This window comes from Aptenodytes patagonicus, chromosome Z (assembly GCF_965638725.1).
Source record: "Aptenodytes patagonicus chromosome Z, bAptPat1.pri.cur, whole genome shotgun sequence".
Taxonomy (NCBI): Eukaryota; Metazoa; Chordata; class Aves; order Sphenisciformes; family Spheniscidae; genus Aptenodytes; species Aptenodytes patagonicus.
This window is the reverse complement of record NC_134982.1, coordinates 23,228,099-23,244,136: the sequence shown is the minus strand read 5'-3', so window position 1 is coordinate 23,244,136 and position 16,038 is coordinate 23,228,099. Positions and strand designations below refer to the sequence as shown.

Here is a 16,038-nt window from a genome sequence, read left to right as displayed (position 1 = left end):
CAAGGGATTCAGAGATAAGATGACCCACCAGTTAAGATCCCAATGTCTTGGGTAATGGGTGGAAACCAATTACACAGCTTTTACAGTAAATAAGATGGTACATAACAAGGGCAGGAGCAGACCCATGCTAATTGCCACCCCATCCAGGTGCATATGAGGAATGCCGGGATTGAGTTTTGGCAATCTCGTACCAACGAAGTCTACCATTGGCTGGTGAGGAGCAGAAGATTGGAGAGCAGTCCTGTCCCCACGGGAGCAGAGAAATGGCATCCACTGTCACTCTGACTTATTGCTCCTTTGCTTTCTTCCAAAAAAGCCTTTTTGCCCTTGTCCTGTTCTCCATCTACGCTGCTTTGTTGGGGGTTACAAATGCTGAAACTATTGAATTAAAGGAACGACGTACCTGAGTCTCATTCATTTTTGTGATAGGTCTTTTAGTATTTCTGGCAGGGAGGTTTGTCTGGGCACTGGCCACATCACAGGGTAATTCCTTCGGTGAAAGAATAGATGCAATATCAAGGAAGCTGGCAGAGCCTGTGGTCTGCACACTCTCACCTTGAGGATTTGTTTCTGCATCTGAACCACAGACTGAGAGGACCCTGAAAGGAGAAGAGTGACTGCAGATTTGCATCCCTCGTATCATGACAATCACTTCATAAATGAACAATCTAAACAAGCTTAGCAGGAAAGACTGTAAATAGCAACACTTCACAATATTAAAGGAATGTGTACAAATTACATGTATCTGAGGTTATACCTGCCCATTGTGCAGACCAAATCCACTTTTACACAGCCACTGGTGAAACCACTCCTTGGTAATTCAGGGCATCAAGCCTATTTCTCTTGTCTTCACAGGGAATGTTTAGAATCTATTTCAGTGTAACAAGAATTACTGAAGCACCCTTTATCTAGAGAATAACTTGCCCAACTTAAAACCCTTCTGGGTGCTGATTACTGTTAAAGAAAATATAAAATGGAAAAATTAAGGAATCTACATTCAAACCAGCCATGGACAGCTTTCAGTTATATAGCTTTTATTTATGTGAGAGATCACCAGAACAATTTCCAGTCTTTTTTCCATGTTAGCAGTGAACAATCCCTTCAGATGTGACTCAACAGCTACCCAGTCACAGACATTTGTATGTTCATACACATTTATCATCAGCTAATATCTGCCGTTTCCTTGGTGTGCTAATCCATATACATGAAAAAAGTTATTTTTAAAATGCTATTTTATTAGTGAGTTTTGATGTTAGGGTGATCTTTTCTTTCTAATTTATTTTCCTCATGTTCTTACATAGTGTTGTCAGCCATAATTTACAATATAAGGTAAAAGAAAAATATCCCAAGTTCAGAAATTTGAGTGGGAAGAGAAACAGTAGGGAAAAGAGAAACATTTTTTCTTTTTTTTCTTTTTTCTTTTTTCTTTTTTTTTTCTTCTTTCAGCTATACATTTGCCTAATAAGCCCCAAGACAATTAGAATCTGATGTTCTGAGGTGTTTTTGTAGGGCCCGCCACAAAGCCTGCTGAAGCTGGCAGAAAGAGTCCAATTCCCTCAGCTCCCACGTCGCTGTGTGCAGGGCTGGGGAGGTACCAGCTGGCGAAGCCATCGCTCCTCTCCTCTGTGCTCCCACCTTTCCTGTGCTTTGCCAGTCATGCAGGCAGCTTGGAGGAAACTTGCTGTCTTCTATTGCCCTGGGAAAACACAGAAGACAGCTACAGCCCCTCTGTACTTTAGGATGAATATGGACACAGGCGAGGCACCTTTTCACGACATATTCCAGGCATTTTCCTTTTTAATAAATGGAGAGCTACTGGCGTAAGAGGACAGCTCTTTCTTATCTCCCTTTCCCCCCCCCCCCCCGCCTTTCCCTCCTCCCAACAAAGCAAGAGACAAAAGAAAGTCTCTCTCTCTGCCCCTACGTTAACCACTTGCTCCTGCAACTGTCTAATAAACTGATTAGTGCGATGTTCCTTGTGAGATGTGCTGCAACACTCCACCACAAAAGAGTGATTTTATTATATGGGGGAAAATATTAATTTTCTTGCTTTGTGTGTTTAATGGTGATAATGATTATGATCTCCCATTTCCGTGGTGCTTCTCCTCCCAAAGGACCTCAGGTTTCTTTATAAACCCACACTGACACACCAACCCTACACAGGGACGGCTTCCTTTCTTATTAAAGTGCAGTCACCTTTGAGATGAATGCAGCAGTGATGCAAAACACTACAACCCAGTCCTCTAGGACAGAAAACACAGCCTGCCTGGTTCAGCTAGAAACAGCAGCTGGGGGGGCAGGAGATGGGGAAGGTGGGTGTGGCGAAGATGATTACTTCTTGCTGCCAAGAGGACCCAGGTTCAGTCTCACATGAACCAGCATTACTCTGCAAATAAATATGGTGTGACTCACCTCTGGAAGGGGAAAGGGGATCTGCTTCCACAACGTAACGACTTGTCTCTGTGCCTCCCACCACAGGACACTGCGTTTGTCTGGGGTACATCACTAGCAACAACAGGACTCTAAGTTTCTAGAGGGAGGGGAGGGAAGGGAAGGAAGTAACAATGATCAAATAAATTATTCACCATCAAATATTTGCTCAGCTTTGATTTGGAAAGAAGAGCAGTTATTTAGTGTGATCTGGCATCCAAAACTGAAGAAGTTTCACCTTAATGTTCAGGGAAGGAGTGGGTTTTTCCAGATGGGAAATTGCAAATTTCTAGATGCCTGATGGAGATAATACCAGCCCAGCTGACACTGCACTGCCTGAAAGTCAGTTGCGGGAGCACAGGGAGGTAATGCTGGTAACTGAATTTAGCAGAACCCCTCTCCCAGCCAGAGCACTTTTTGGGGAGGGGGTTATAGTCACAGGGATTCTTCAGTTCATGAGGAAACCCTTGGAGCCTGGGGGACGGTAAGGTGGTTAAGGGCTGGAAGGAAATGTCTACAGTAGTAAATTTATTTTAGACATTTATTTTGTTTGGTTTTGCCCCAGATTTTTCTCTAAAGGCAAGCATGGTGTGCTGTGGCTACACCAGGTGCTGGGCCTGTTGTGTGGCTCAGGCATACCCAAGCTGGCTCCCAGCAAGCCCAGCCAGGTACTGGGAAAGTCAAGATGGGACAGTACAAAGTTCCTTGTGGGATGCCAAACTGGTCCAGGCAGGTCAAATATCTGGGCAGTTAGTAGGCACTGTGCTTCATGCTGCTGTGATTAGACTGCTGTCATGGCCTTCATTAGCCCCAGACACACAGCTGGGGTACAGCAATACTATGTTGTAATGTAGGTGCCACGTAGCAGCAAGTTGCTGACACACTGCTGCCGACAGGGAACAGGGATGTGATAAAAGGGAGAGAGGGACTTGGAAATGAGAATTCTGCCCTTCCAACTCCTTCACATCATCCCCCTTTCTCCTCTGCAGATAGCCCTGAGCCCCTGCATGGTTTCTTGCCTACCCACAGTCACTCCTCTTTCTACACAGCATCCTGCCCATGCAGCTCACTGGGAGCAGGCAAATAACAGCAAGTAAAACAGTATAACTGACTTTGCTTTCACCTGCTTGCACTTTTGGCAATACTAAATAAAATTACTTCAATCTTCTTTCCCCCACCCCACCTGCTAACTCTTTTGTGCCTGTATGCAGGGATGTGGTTTCTTTTCTGTTTCTATTAGCCCCTAAGTAAGATTTATTTTATCTAAGACCACGAGCTTGGCTACTGCTATTTAGAGTCAGTCAATAGTGGGATATAACCCTCAGGGAAGTGTAATTCTGAAGTGGAGTTGAGGATAAGACTATACAGTCCTGCAAATAGCCTGTTGTAATTTCCCTTCCTACAGAGCTGTGCAGCTGGGCTGGCAAGGATCAGTGCAGCCACAGAAAGAGCCAAAAAAGCTAAATGCACAATGTCTTGTAGTGTCCTGGAGTCTACACCTCATGTAACTCCAGTGTCCTGCACCCCATTTAACTCCAGGGTCCTGCTGTGCTCTCAGGCTGGAACCAGCAGACCTTACATCTATTGTGAAGCAGCCCAGCTGCACCGCACAAGTTATAAGGAGCAAAAAAATAACCAGTGAAGTCATTCAACCCCACCCCACAGCTCCCCTAGCTGACCTCGGCTACGTTCTCTCCCCCACGCAGACTGCACAGAGCGTGGCTGTGCAACACTGAGCCCTGGGTCCCCGGGGTCTCTGCCACCACCCGCCCTTTGACTCCCTGGGGACCAGATGAAGAGCCCATCGGAGGAGCAGGAGGAGAGATGCCCAGAGCATTTGCAATGAAAACACAGTTTCTGTGGAAAAGAAAATACCGATCTGCTTCTGTAGTGTCAAAAATGAGGTAATCCCTCCTCCTCTTTTGGTGGGGAGAAGTGAGGTGATCCCACAGAGGAGGGGAAAAATCACTCCTGCACTTTGGAAGCGGTCCCCTGGAGATACCGCATAGTTGAGGCTTTTGCCAGGTTTGAAATTTAGATTATTGCAAAGACCTGGTTGGAAAAAGGCAGCATCTTCAAAGGTTGTTCTTCACCTGCCAGCAACTGAGCACGTGAAGGCATCCCACAAAGCCTTTCCTCACCTCTCTGTGTTAGTTCAGGAGGACAGTATTTACCTGAAGTATCATCCTCCTAGTTACATATAAAACAGCTCTCAAAAAACAAAGACTGCAAGGGGAAAATTTTGGACCAGAACTCACTTAATTCTTTCAGCATGCAGCAGATCAGCCTCTGGTCTTATAATTTAGCCACTTCCTAGTGGTCCTCCATGACGACAGCAAAAGACACCTGCTTAGTCACTGGATGACTCCTTTGCCAATTTTCAGACTACTAGAGGCCATTAAAGATACAAAATAAACAAAATCCAGGACTGTTAACAAAACTGCCTCTTGATTGTTAGACTCATTCTCAGAGCTCACTGAATGCTTTTTGCTGAAAGTTAAAAAAGTACTTCTTTTCTTCCTGGAGGAGGAAGAACAGAAATGCCAGACTGTTCTGGTTTCAGCAGGGATAGAGTTAATTTCCTTCCTAGTAGCTGGTACAGTGCGGTGTTTTGGATTTAGGATAAGAACAATGTTGATAACACACCGATGTTTCAGTTGTTGCTGAGCAGTGCTTACACTAGTCAAGGACTTTTCAGCTTCCCATGCTCTACCGATGGAGAAGGCTGGAGGTGCACAAGAAGCTGGGAGGGGGCACAGCCAGGACAGCTGACCCCAACTGGCCACAGGGACATTCCCTACCATGTGACGTCATGCTCAGTACATCAGGTGGGGGAAAGCTGGCCGGGGGGGGCCGCTGCTCGGAGACTGGCTGGGCATCGGTCAGTGAGTGGTGAGCAATTGCATCGTGCATCACTTGCTTTGTATACTTGTATTATTATTATTATTGTTGTTGTTGTTGTTGTTGTTGTTATTACTAGTAGTAGTAATATTTTATTTTATTATTTTATTTCAATTATTAAACTGTTTTTAACTCAACCCATGAGTTTTCTCACTTTTACTCTTCCGATTCTCTCCCCCATCCCACTGGGGGGGGGGAGAGTGAGCGAGTGGCCGCATGGTGCTCAGTTGCCAGCTGAGGTTAAACCACGACACAGAGCAAGCCATGTCAAAGCCGTAAGAGGCTGAAAACTGGTACCTTTGCTAGGAAACGTTAGGCACCCTCAGCTGTGCTGATGCTTCAGCTCTCGGGGTGGTACTAGGCTGAGGCACAGCCTCTGCTGTAAATATTTTTCTAGTGTTTTTTCTCAGAAAACTCTGAAAACCGGCTGTTGTTTGCAAGATCCAGAGCTGAAAAGCAAGGCAGCAAGTTGCTTCATTGATAGATTTATGTTTGGAGCTTCAACTACTTTCAGATAAGGCAGTAGTGTATATGACAGCAAGTCCTATCAAGTAGCAAAGAAATCTTAAGCCCAGAACAAAAAAAGCACATACCCTCTGTGTTATCTTTTTCCCCTTCAAAGTTCTGTATTGATTTTATTAAGCTCTCCCAAGACAGAAAATTGCGGCAAGGACAGAGGGTGCACTCAGACACACCTGTATCTTACAGGAACGTATCCACCATGCTCTTTTCTTTTTTCACCCCCCCCTCTCTCTCACCCTCTGTAGTCTCACATTTAACAGGTTTCGGTGTTGCTGTTTTGTTTGGCACTGGTGGATGGCAGCAGAGGGTGTGCTCGGTGAGATGGGACACTCCAAAACTGCCACAGCTGATTGAACTATGAAACTGGGCAAGCAGAAAAATAGGTGTTTCCTAATGCAAACAGAGTAGGCACCCATAGAATCATCATAGAATCACAGAATGGTTGGGGTTGGAAGGGACCTTAAAGATCATCTGGCCAAAACCCCCTGCCATTGGAAGGGACACCTTCCACTACACCAGGTTGCTCAAAGTACAACCTGGCCTTGAACACTTCCAGGGATGGGGCACCCACGACTTCTCTGGGCAACCTGTGCCAGTGCCTCACCACCCTCATAGTGAAGAATTTCTTCCTTATATCTGACCTAAACCTACCCTCTTTCAGTTTAAAACCATTACCCCTTATCCTGTTGCAACAGGCCCTTGTAAAAAGTCCCTCTCCAGCTTTCTTGTAGGCCCCCTTCAGGTACTGGAAGGCTGCTATAAGGTCTTCCCAGAGCCTTCTCTTCTCCAGGCTGAGAGAAGGCTCCAACTCTCTCGTCCAGTCCTCATAGGAGAGGTGTTCCAGACCTCTGATCATTTTTGTGGCCCTCCTCTGGTCTCGCTCCAACAGATCCATATCCTTCTTATGTTGGGGACCCCAGATCTGAACGCAGTATTCCAGGTGGGGTCTCATGAGAGCAGAGTAGAGGGGAAGAATCGCCTCCCTCGACCTGCTGGCCACGCTTCTTTTGATGCAGCCCAGGACATGGTTGGCTTTGTGGGCTGCGAGCGCATATTGCTGGGTCATGTTGAGTTTCTCATCAATCAATGACCCCAAGTCCTCCTCAGGGCTGATCTCAATCAATCAATCTCCGCCCAGCCTGTATTTATGCTTGGGATTGCCCTGACCCAGGTGCAGGTCCTTGCACTTGGCCTTATTGAACTTCATGAGGTTCACACGGGCCCACCTCTCAAGCCTGTCAAGGTCCCTCTGGATGGCATCCCTTCCCTCCAGCATGTTGACCACACCATGCATCTTGGTGTCATCAGCAAACTTGCTGAGGGTGCACTCGATCCCACTGTCCATGTCACTGACAAAGATGTTAAACAGCACCAGTCCCAATACCGACCCCTGGGAACGCCACTCATCACTGGTCTCCACTGGGACATCGAGCTGTTGACCACCACTCTTTGAGTGCAACCATCCAGCCAATTCCTTATCCACCAAGTGGTCCATCCATCAAATCCATGCCTCTCCAATGTAGAGACAAGGATGTTATGTGGGACAGTGTCAAATGCTTTGCACAAGTCCAGGTAGATGACATCCATAGCTCTTCCCTTATCCACCAATGCTGTAACCCCATCATAGAAGGCCACCAAATTTGTCAGGTACAATTTGCCCTTAGTGAAGCCATGCTGGCTGTCACCAATTACCTCCTTATTTTCCATGTGCCTTAGCATAGCTTCCAGGAGGATCTGCTCCATGATCTTGCTGGGCACAGAGGTGAGACTGACTGGTCTGTAGTTCCCTGGGTCTTCCTTTTTTTGCTTTTTAACAATGGGGGTTATGTTTCCACTTTTCAAGTCAGTGGGAATTTCACTGGACCGCCATGACTTCTCAAGTATGATGGATAGTGGCTTAGCAATTTCATCCACCAGTTCCCTCGGACCCGTGGATGGATCTCATCAGGTCCCATGGACTTGTGCACCTTTGGGTTCCTTCAATGGTCTCGAACCTGATCTTCTCCTACAGTGGGTGGGTCTTCATTCTCCCAGTCCCAGCCTTTGCCTTCTGCAGCTTGGGTGGTGAGGCCTGAGCACTTGCCAGTGAAGACCGAGGCAAAAAAGTCATTGAGTATCTCCTCCTTCTCCATATCTCTGGTAACCAGGTCTCCCATTTCCTTCCGGAGAGGGCCCACATTTTCCCTCGTCTTCCTTTTATCCCCAACGTACCTATAGAAGCTTTTCTTGTTACCCTTGATGTCCCTGGCCAGATTTAATTCTATCAGGGTTTTAGCTTTCCTAACCTGATCCCTGGCTGCTCAGACAATTTCTCTGTATTCCTCCCAGGCTACCTGTCCTTGCTTCCACCCTCTGTAGGCTTCCTTTTCGTGTTGGAGTTTGTCCAGGAGCTCCTTGTTCATCCATGCAGGCCTCCTGGCATTTTTGCCTGACTTCCTCTTTGTTGGCATGCATTGCTCCTGAGCTTGGAGGAGGTGATCCTTGAATATTACCCAGCTTTCTTGGGGCCCTCTTCCCTCCAGGGCTTTGTCCCATGGCACTCTACCAAGCAGATCCCTGAAGAGGCCAAAGTCTGCTCTCCTGAAGTAGTGAGCTTGCTGTGCGCCCTCCTTGGTGCCCTCAGGATCTTGAACTCCACCATTTTGTGGTCACTGCAGCCCAGGCTGCCCTTGAGCTTCACATTCCCCACCAGCCCCTCCTTGCTGCTCAGAACAAGGTCCAGCATAGCACCTCTCCTCATTGTCCTCTCTATCACTCGGAGAAGAAAGTTATCATCGATGCATTCCAGGAACCTCCCGGATTGCTTATGCCCTGCTTTGTTGTCCCCCCAACAGATGTCGGGGTGGTTGAAGTCCCCCATGAGGACCAGGGCTTGTGAGCATGAGGCTGCTCCTATCTGTCTATAGAGGGCCTCATCTGCTCATTCTTCCTGGTCAGGTGGCCTGTAGCAGACCCCCATCGTAATGTCACCTGTCCCTGCCTTCCCTTTAATCCTGACCCAGAAGCTCTCGGTCGGCTCCTCATCCATCCCCAGGCAGAGCTCCATGCACTCCAGCTGGTCATTGACATAGAGGGCGACACCCCTCTTCATCTCCCCTGCCTGTCCTTCCTAAAGAGCCTGTATCCCTCCATCCCAGCACTCCAATCATAGGAGCCATCCCACTACATCTCTGTGATGCCAATAAGGTCGTAGCCCTGCAAGCGTGTGCACATCTCTAACTCCTCTTGTTTATTCCCCATGCTACATGCATTTGCATAGAGGCATTTAAGTTGGGCCCCCGATGAAGCTGTCTTACTGGCTGGAGTTCCTTTGTGCTGCTCTTCAGGCGCTCTCCTGCTGACCTGTGATCCTTCGCCAGGCTCTGAGCATCTATTGCTGGCCCTGGCATCAAACTGGTAGGAGTGGGATGGATTGAGGTTCCCCTCCCCCGGCATCTCTAGTTTAAAGCCCTCTTCACCAGCTTGGCAAGCCTATGACCAAAGATGCTCTTCCCCTTCTCTGACAGATGGGCCCCGTCAGCCCCCAGTAGACCAGGTTTCTCAAAGCGAGTCCCATGGTCTAAGTAGCCGAACCCCTGGCTGTGGCACCAGTCCCATAACCATTTGTTGACTCGCCAGATTCGACTGGCCCTTTCAAACCCCTTCCCTTTGACCGGCAGGATTGATGAAAAAACTACCTGCGCTCCAGAGTCCCTTACCGCCGCTCCCAGGGCTCTGTAGTCCTTCTTGATAGTCCTCAGACTGCTCCTGGTTGTGTCACTGGTGCCCACGTGGAACAGCAGCAGCAGGTAATAGTCAGTGGACTGTACGAGGCTTGGTAGCCTCTCGGTGACATCCCTGATGCGAACCCCCAGTAAGCAGCACACCTCTCTAGAGAGCGCGTCTGGTTGGCACATGGGTGCCTCCGTACCTCTCGGAAGAGAGTCGCCTACTGCTATCACCCGTCGCCTTTTCTTAGTGGCGTTCGTTGTTACACGGGGGGCAGATCGGGCTGCATTACTCAGCTCCATCACTTCTCCTGGTGTGACAGGACTTTCCTCTTTGGCCTGCAGAGTGGTGAAGCGGTTCTGCAAGGGCACCTCAGGCTTCGGGGGAAGTCTCTTCCTCCTGCTGGTCCTTGCCTTTGCAACTGTCCATTCTTCTGCATTATTGGCCCCGCCGCTCCCTTCTGTGTGTGCCGGTGGGGGAGTTTTTGGCTGTTTGGCCGTGGGCTGCAGGTCCACTGCAGGCTGCTCTTGGAACCAGCTATCTAGCTCCTTCTCCACCTCCCTGATGTCACGCAGCCTTCTCACCGCCTCCTGCAGCTCAGCCGCTGGCTGCAGGAGGTCCTCAGCCTGGGCACACCTTTTGCAGGCAGGTCTGCTGCCTGTCCCTACCCCAGGAGAGAGGTCTAGGCACTTCCTGCAGCCTGAGGTCTGCACTGCAGCCTCTCCCCTCAGCAGCTCCGTCTGGGTGGAGCCATCGGCCACCGCTGGGGTAGATGGTGCAGAGCCCCCAGCCGGAGCCGCGGCCTTTGTTCTCAGACGAGTGCCCACCATTCTGCCTTGCGGGTCAGGTGGGATGAGTGCCCTTGACCTGTGCCCAGCTGCTGGGTTATGTGTACGCCGAGTCCCCCGCTCGGCCCGTGGAATGCCTCTCCTCCGAAGAGGCGCCCTCCCTGCGCGCCCTTCCGCACTAACTGCCATGAACCACCACGCCACGCCTTGGCTGATGTGCCACGCCCTGTTTGCCCGTCCTGTTCCCAGCGCTCCTATTTTAAAATGAGTTGAGCACTGGTATTAGGAAGAAACTTTTTATTACATGAGATTGCCACAGGTTTTACAAATGACTAGGAACCTTGACAACTGGCTATCTTGCATCTAATACATTTTAAATTAAAAATCCAATGTGAAAATGTGCCCTGAAATTAATGACCATTGTATGCCTGGCAGTTTATCTTACCATTTGTAATGCAATAAAAGAGGATCAGATAAACACAGGCATAACCTCTGCCACAACTGATAATGTAAAACATCCCTTGTATCATTTGTCTTTCCTTTAGGCAGTATACCAAAGACATAAAAATGAACAATTCATGCCTAAACAAAGAGGAGCTTGAAAGCAGTGCATGTCAGATGTTTACTCTAAGTCATTATTAGGGGGTTGAGTGGATTTGCTTATAAACACAGGTTACTTTGTGGCTAGGGAAATGTGAGAGATAAAGTGTTTTCAGAAACAAGACGTCTTTTAAAGGAACAATGTCGCTTTTTCTAGCATGCACAGTAAGTTACAGATAATGTTTTTTTATGGGATATGAAACGCTGTCTCATGAGCAGTGTAAAACATAATGTGCTGTAGAAACAATGCTTTTTCTCTCACTTTGTGCAAATGCCATTTTTCATTACACAGTGAATCTCTGGGATTACACAGCTTGCCTGGGATTGAAATGAGATCAGAAGAGCACCCTATGACAGATGGATATGCAAACCTCTGACACACTGAAGAAAGATCTACTTGAGACCACTGGGAGGTGTTCCTTTAGTAGCTTTCACTTGAATCTAAGTTTGAAACATGGGATCTTTCAAGAATGTCACATCTTTTTGTGTTATCCATTTTAACCATTCTTATTCATTGCCGAGTTTACACTCAGTCCAACCAGAAGCAGCAGAAGAAAAAGCGCCTAAACAAACAGAAAGAGCCTTGGGGATTCAGTAATGGGTACAGAGCATGCATGCTGTAATCATTCTTTTGACTTGTGTTCAGATATGTTTTCTACTTGCTCTGCAAAGAATGCATGCTTTCCCTCTGGATTGCAAATAATCTGAATCTGGATAAAACCATTACAAAGTGCCCTTCAAAACACTGAGCCTGAATTTGAAAGGAATGTGTGATGGAAAAGCTCAACATGAGGATAAAAAAACTTTGGCTAAATGCAGAGGAGCCGGAGCATAGGAAACATCCTGTTGTGGATTTTTTTTATTCTGTCCCTTTCCTAACTTCTCAGCCCTTCCTTTAAAGCGAGTCACCACCGTCTATGAGCATGAAGATGTGGTATCAGTCTAATTAACCAAACAAAGCCAACACTCACCAACATAACACCTCCAGAGAGGAAATTTACTTCCCAGCAGCCCCTGCTGCCCGCTCCAGGGGGTGACGGCGTGCTGTCCTTCCCATGCTGCAGCGCTTCCTAGGTCTTCCTGGGCAGCTTTTCCATTCTCCCTGTGGCTTGTGTGACTTTTCATATGAATACCAAGTGAGGCACATCATGTAGTCACGTTGCTGTAAGTATACAAGCAGACTGAAATGAGGTGATTAACATGGTTGCTTGGCAAATATTCATTACTTCTTGACAGGTATTCTCACTTAGTGATCTTAGAGTGAATGCAAGCATCCCAGTTAAAGGCACAGGAGGTTGAAAGCAGAAACAGCATGGGTGGGTTCAACACCCTCAAGTGTTGCAGCAAACACAGGTTGGGTGCATCTCCAGATTGCATGGACAAACCTTTAAACACAGCTAGTGAGTAGTACTTGGCAGTGGCACGTAACTAGCACTAGACAGCAAACCATTTTTTCCTTGTTAAATTTATTCATTGGGTCTATAAACCAACATTACAACCCTGCTTGCCCTGCTCATGCTCGAGGGAAGAGAGGGACTAGGTACCATGCTTGGAAGAGTCACCTCAGTGTCATGGTACCTCTGGAAATCCTCCCTCTTTTCAGCTTCCCAGTACAAACAGCAGTGCCCAAGCCACGTTAGCCATCGTGGGGGCCCGGCGGATGGGCTGCTCTGCACAACTAGTCCCTGGGCATAGCGCAATGGGCCTTCAACCTCAGAGCACCCCCAGCCTCTCCAGATGGCTGCAAAGGAGCATCTCAAGTGCCTCCTTTGCAACTGCTGCTGTCACAGAGAAGTCCCAGGCTGAGGAAGGCTGGAGGTGTTATCAAGCACATGGGAGGGAAGAGCAAGGTTAATGAGACAGCCCAACTGAGAAATAAAGACAAATGTGCAATACATTGCCCATGGGGTTTGGTTTGCAAAGGACCCTACCAGCAGCCATGGAAAAAGTACATGTTTTGAGTCGGCCTAGCACTGGATTTTTTGTTCCAAGGGCTCCTAAGGAAACCAGTTCATACAATTTAAAGGGTTAGAAAAGGTCTTGTCCTGACAAAACTGATCATATGTTAAAAAAAAAATTATTTATTTGTAGATCTGTTTCTATTGCTTTTCTGATTTAGATAGATACTTGGTCTCAAATAACACCTTTCTTCATGAGTTCATTCTCCAGTAAAGTCATTATCCTGTGATATAGGATAGTGATGTGATAGTCACAAATTCAGCTTTACTCTTTCACAACAGGATGCAGTGAGAGGGGATGATGGGATGAAACCAACTGAGGGTGGTGACCCATAAAACCTCTTAATCTTTTCTGTTAAGCCCTTTCTTATCTTTTCCTTTCCATGGCTGTTGATAACACCTTCAGCCTTCCTCAGCCTGGGATTTCTCCTTGACTCCTCCCCTCGGCTCCCACACTAATGCTGTCCTGTTTCTCTCTCTGTCATTTTCTGAAGTTCATCTCCTGCTGTCCCTCAAGAGCCCACACTTTGGACTGTTTGTTCCTATGCTTGCAGTTATTCCTCCGTTACCAAGAGATATGCTTGTCTATGGATCAGATTATACCTGTATGACTGATGAAACTTGGAGAAAAGGCCTAAACTCATCAGCTGGATGCCCTGTTTCCTCCTGGTCCATTCTCATTTATAGTCCCTCCCCACCCTCCCTCCTGTGAAAATCTTACTGGGCGAGGTCTTATTCGTGGCTTCCAAATATGATCTTCACCTTCCCTGGAAGAAATCTACTATTGCAGCTGACATACCCATAAAATAGTCTTGCTTTGGCTCAGCCACAAGTCTCTGAAGCAACCTGGTGGAGGCCAGTGGGAGTGGCAGAGACTCGGCAGAGGCACAGACAGCCCAGGAGGAGTTGTGCCAGAGTGGGGATTTATGGTATGCCAAAGAAAGACTTCGGGATTTGATGCCTCATCCAGTTCTCATTAACACGCACTAGGAGTCCTGTCACTAGCTCAGAGAGAAACTGGGCCAAGTCTTACACCCTTTTAAAGTTATTTAAAGTCTTGTCGCCATCGACATCCATTTGCCATGCTTCTAAATGTCAGGATTTAAAGTTGTTTTCCTCAGATGTTATTCAGTAGCTTTCCATGATATATTCCATTTTAAACCAAATTAAATTGTGCTGTTCTATAAGGATGCATATTCTATAGGAAGCATTGTCATATTCCCTTCCAATGGAATCAAGCACAAAATTCACCAAGCTTTTAAAATTCTATCTCCTAAAAAATGAGCTAGTAATATGAAATTCCTCCCACATACTCCCACTCTAATGTTTCTCTAAAATCTATTTATCTTAGTCACGACCTTATGAGCATGAACAGAATGTGGCAAACATTTGTCAGTGTAAGAATACGTCTAAACTTTGGAAAAAGTTGTTATAGCTGAAAAGGTATAATTTCCACACAACATTTAGGTTATATACTGTGATAAAAAAATACAGATGCAAGAAAAGATGTTACTTTGTGGTTTATACTTTACTTGAAATCACTTCTCTCTGTTAATTTTGATGGAGTACTGCAAGTTAGTGAGTGCTTCCAGCCTCCACGGACATCAGTGGAAGCTGAATGTCGTCAGGCCTTGCTAGCAGACATTCAGTAACTCACAGAACTAAGCCCTTTAAGAAATAAATAATTTCCAACTGACAAAAATGCTCACTTAGGGTAATTTTTGGCTGATATTGAAGTCAAGGGGAGTTTTTAATGATCTTCAAGGATGACAGGACAGTAAGGGACACAGAAAAGGAGTGTTCTTAAGGTGTGTTTTGGCATTTCATGAAAAATCTGAATAACAATGAACAAAAGGACTAAGAAGTATCCAAAATAAATGTGTTGGTTGAACATTGGCTGATTCTACTAGAATTGCTTGGATTTTTCTAGAGCATTCTTTATTTTTCTTGAGGGATGAACACCAAACAATAAACAGGCTTAGATGACAATATCATTAAGGATTAGTTTGCATCCAAAAAAAAGTTGAACTGCCCAAGGAAAAGAAAATGACTGTCCACAGAAACATTGGACCATCCTTGTGTGTGTTTTGGGATAGATCCAAGAACGATATGTTCTGGAAAAAAGATGATGTGCCAGAAAAGTTCACCCCTGGTCAGGCATTCCCTAAACTCTAGAAATGTGTAATCTGAGATACCAAAAATATGTCACAGACATGTTCAGTATTTATGGATGCCATTTAGCAAGCATGAGGTCAGAGGCAATGAACTTGCTACATAATGTTGTTCCATATTACTGCATATGATAAAAATGAACGGACTTTTTTCCACAGTAAATGGCAGTATTTATTACACCGTATACCAACACTGAACCAGGGAACAGTGCCTATTTTGTTCACATTTCTAGTACTAGTCTGGAAGGCAAGACAAGTTACCATGCTTCAAACTAAGAAACCTATTTAATAATGTATTTCTTTTTAATTTGTAATTGTCACTTTGAAGTGTGTTCCACAGTTGGGTGGCCATATAGAAAGTAGCATAATTCACACTCCATTTGGGGGAGCAATATACTGCAAGCACATTAAAATCTTTTCCGTTGACTTATGAGTCAGAGAAAGAAATGCAAGTCACACGTCTCTCACTTACCCAAAGTCTACAGCAGCATGACTCTGCTGAGTTCACTCCAAGATGTCTGTCCTGAGAAAAGGTGTTGGTTATAGATGAGCTGTGAAAGAGTATCTTGAGAGAGTTTAGAAAGACTCCTCCTAGGACTACAGATGTCCCTCCAGACTGAAAAATTTGTACTCTGAGATTTGTTTTTGCAGGATAGAACCCTAGAAGTTTACTTCGAAAACAACCAAACACGACCAATCCCTCCCCAACAACATCCCAAAGTTTAGGTTTCCTTCAGCCATCCATCATGCTGTAATTTTTATCCTCATGTCAATGTCTTTCTTGGCAAAAAAAAAACTTGTGTAAGCAAATAAGTTTTGGTTTGAGATATTAAGTCACAGCTCAAGAAGTCCAATGAATGTTTCATCCAATAAAATTTTTACCTCTTCTCTAGGTATGGTTTTTAATCAGGTTTTTTTTTTTTTTTAAATTCCATTTCTGGATGTTGTGTCTGATTTTTC

The 16,038-nt window shown here is 46.1% G+C and overlaps 1 long non-coding RNA gene across 1 annotated transcript; it reads right to left on the bottom strand.

Moving 5' to 3' along the window:
• Window positions 1-1,074: 1,074 nt before the first annotated feature.
• Window positions 1,075-12,074, bottom strand: LOC143173029 (uncharacterized). Its single transcript, XR_012997444.1, has 3 exons — window positions 11,921-12,074; window positions 2,413-2,530; window positions 1,075-1,696 (listed from the first exon to the last, which is right to left on the bottom strand). It is a non-coding gene; the product is annotated as an uncharacterized LOC143173029 (long non-coding RNA).
• Between the last annotated feature and the right edge of the window lie 3,964 nt (window positions 12,075-16,038).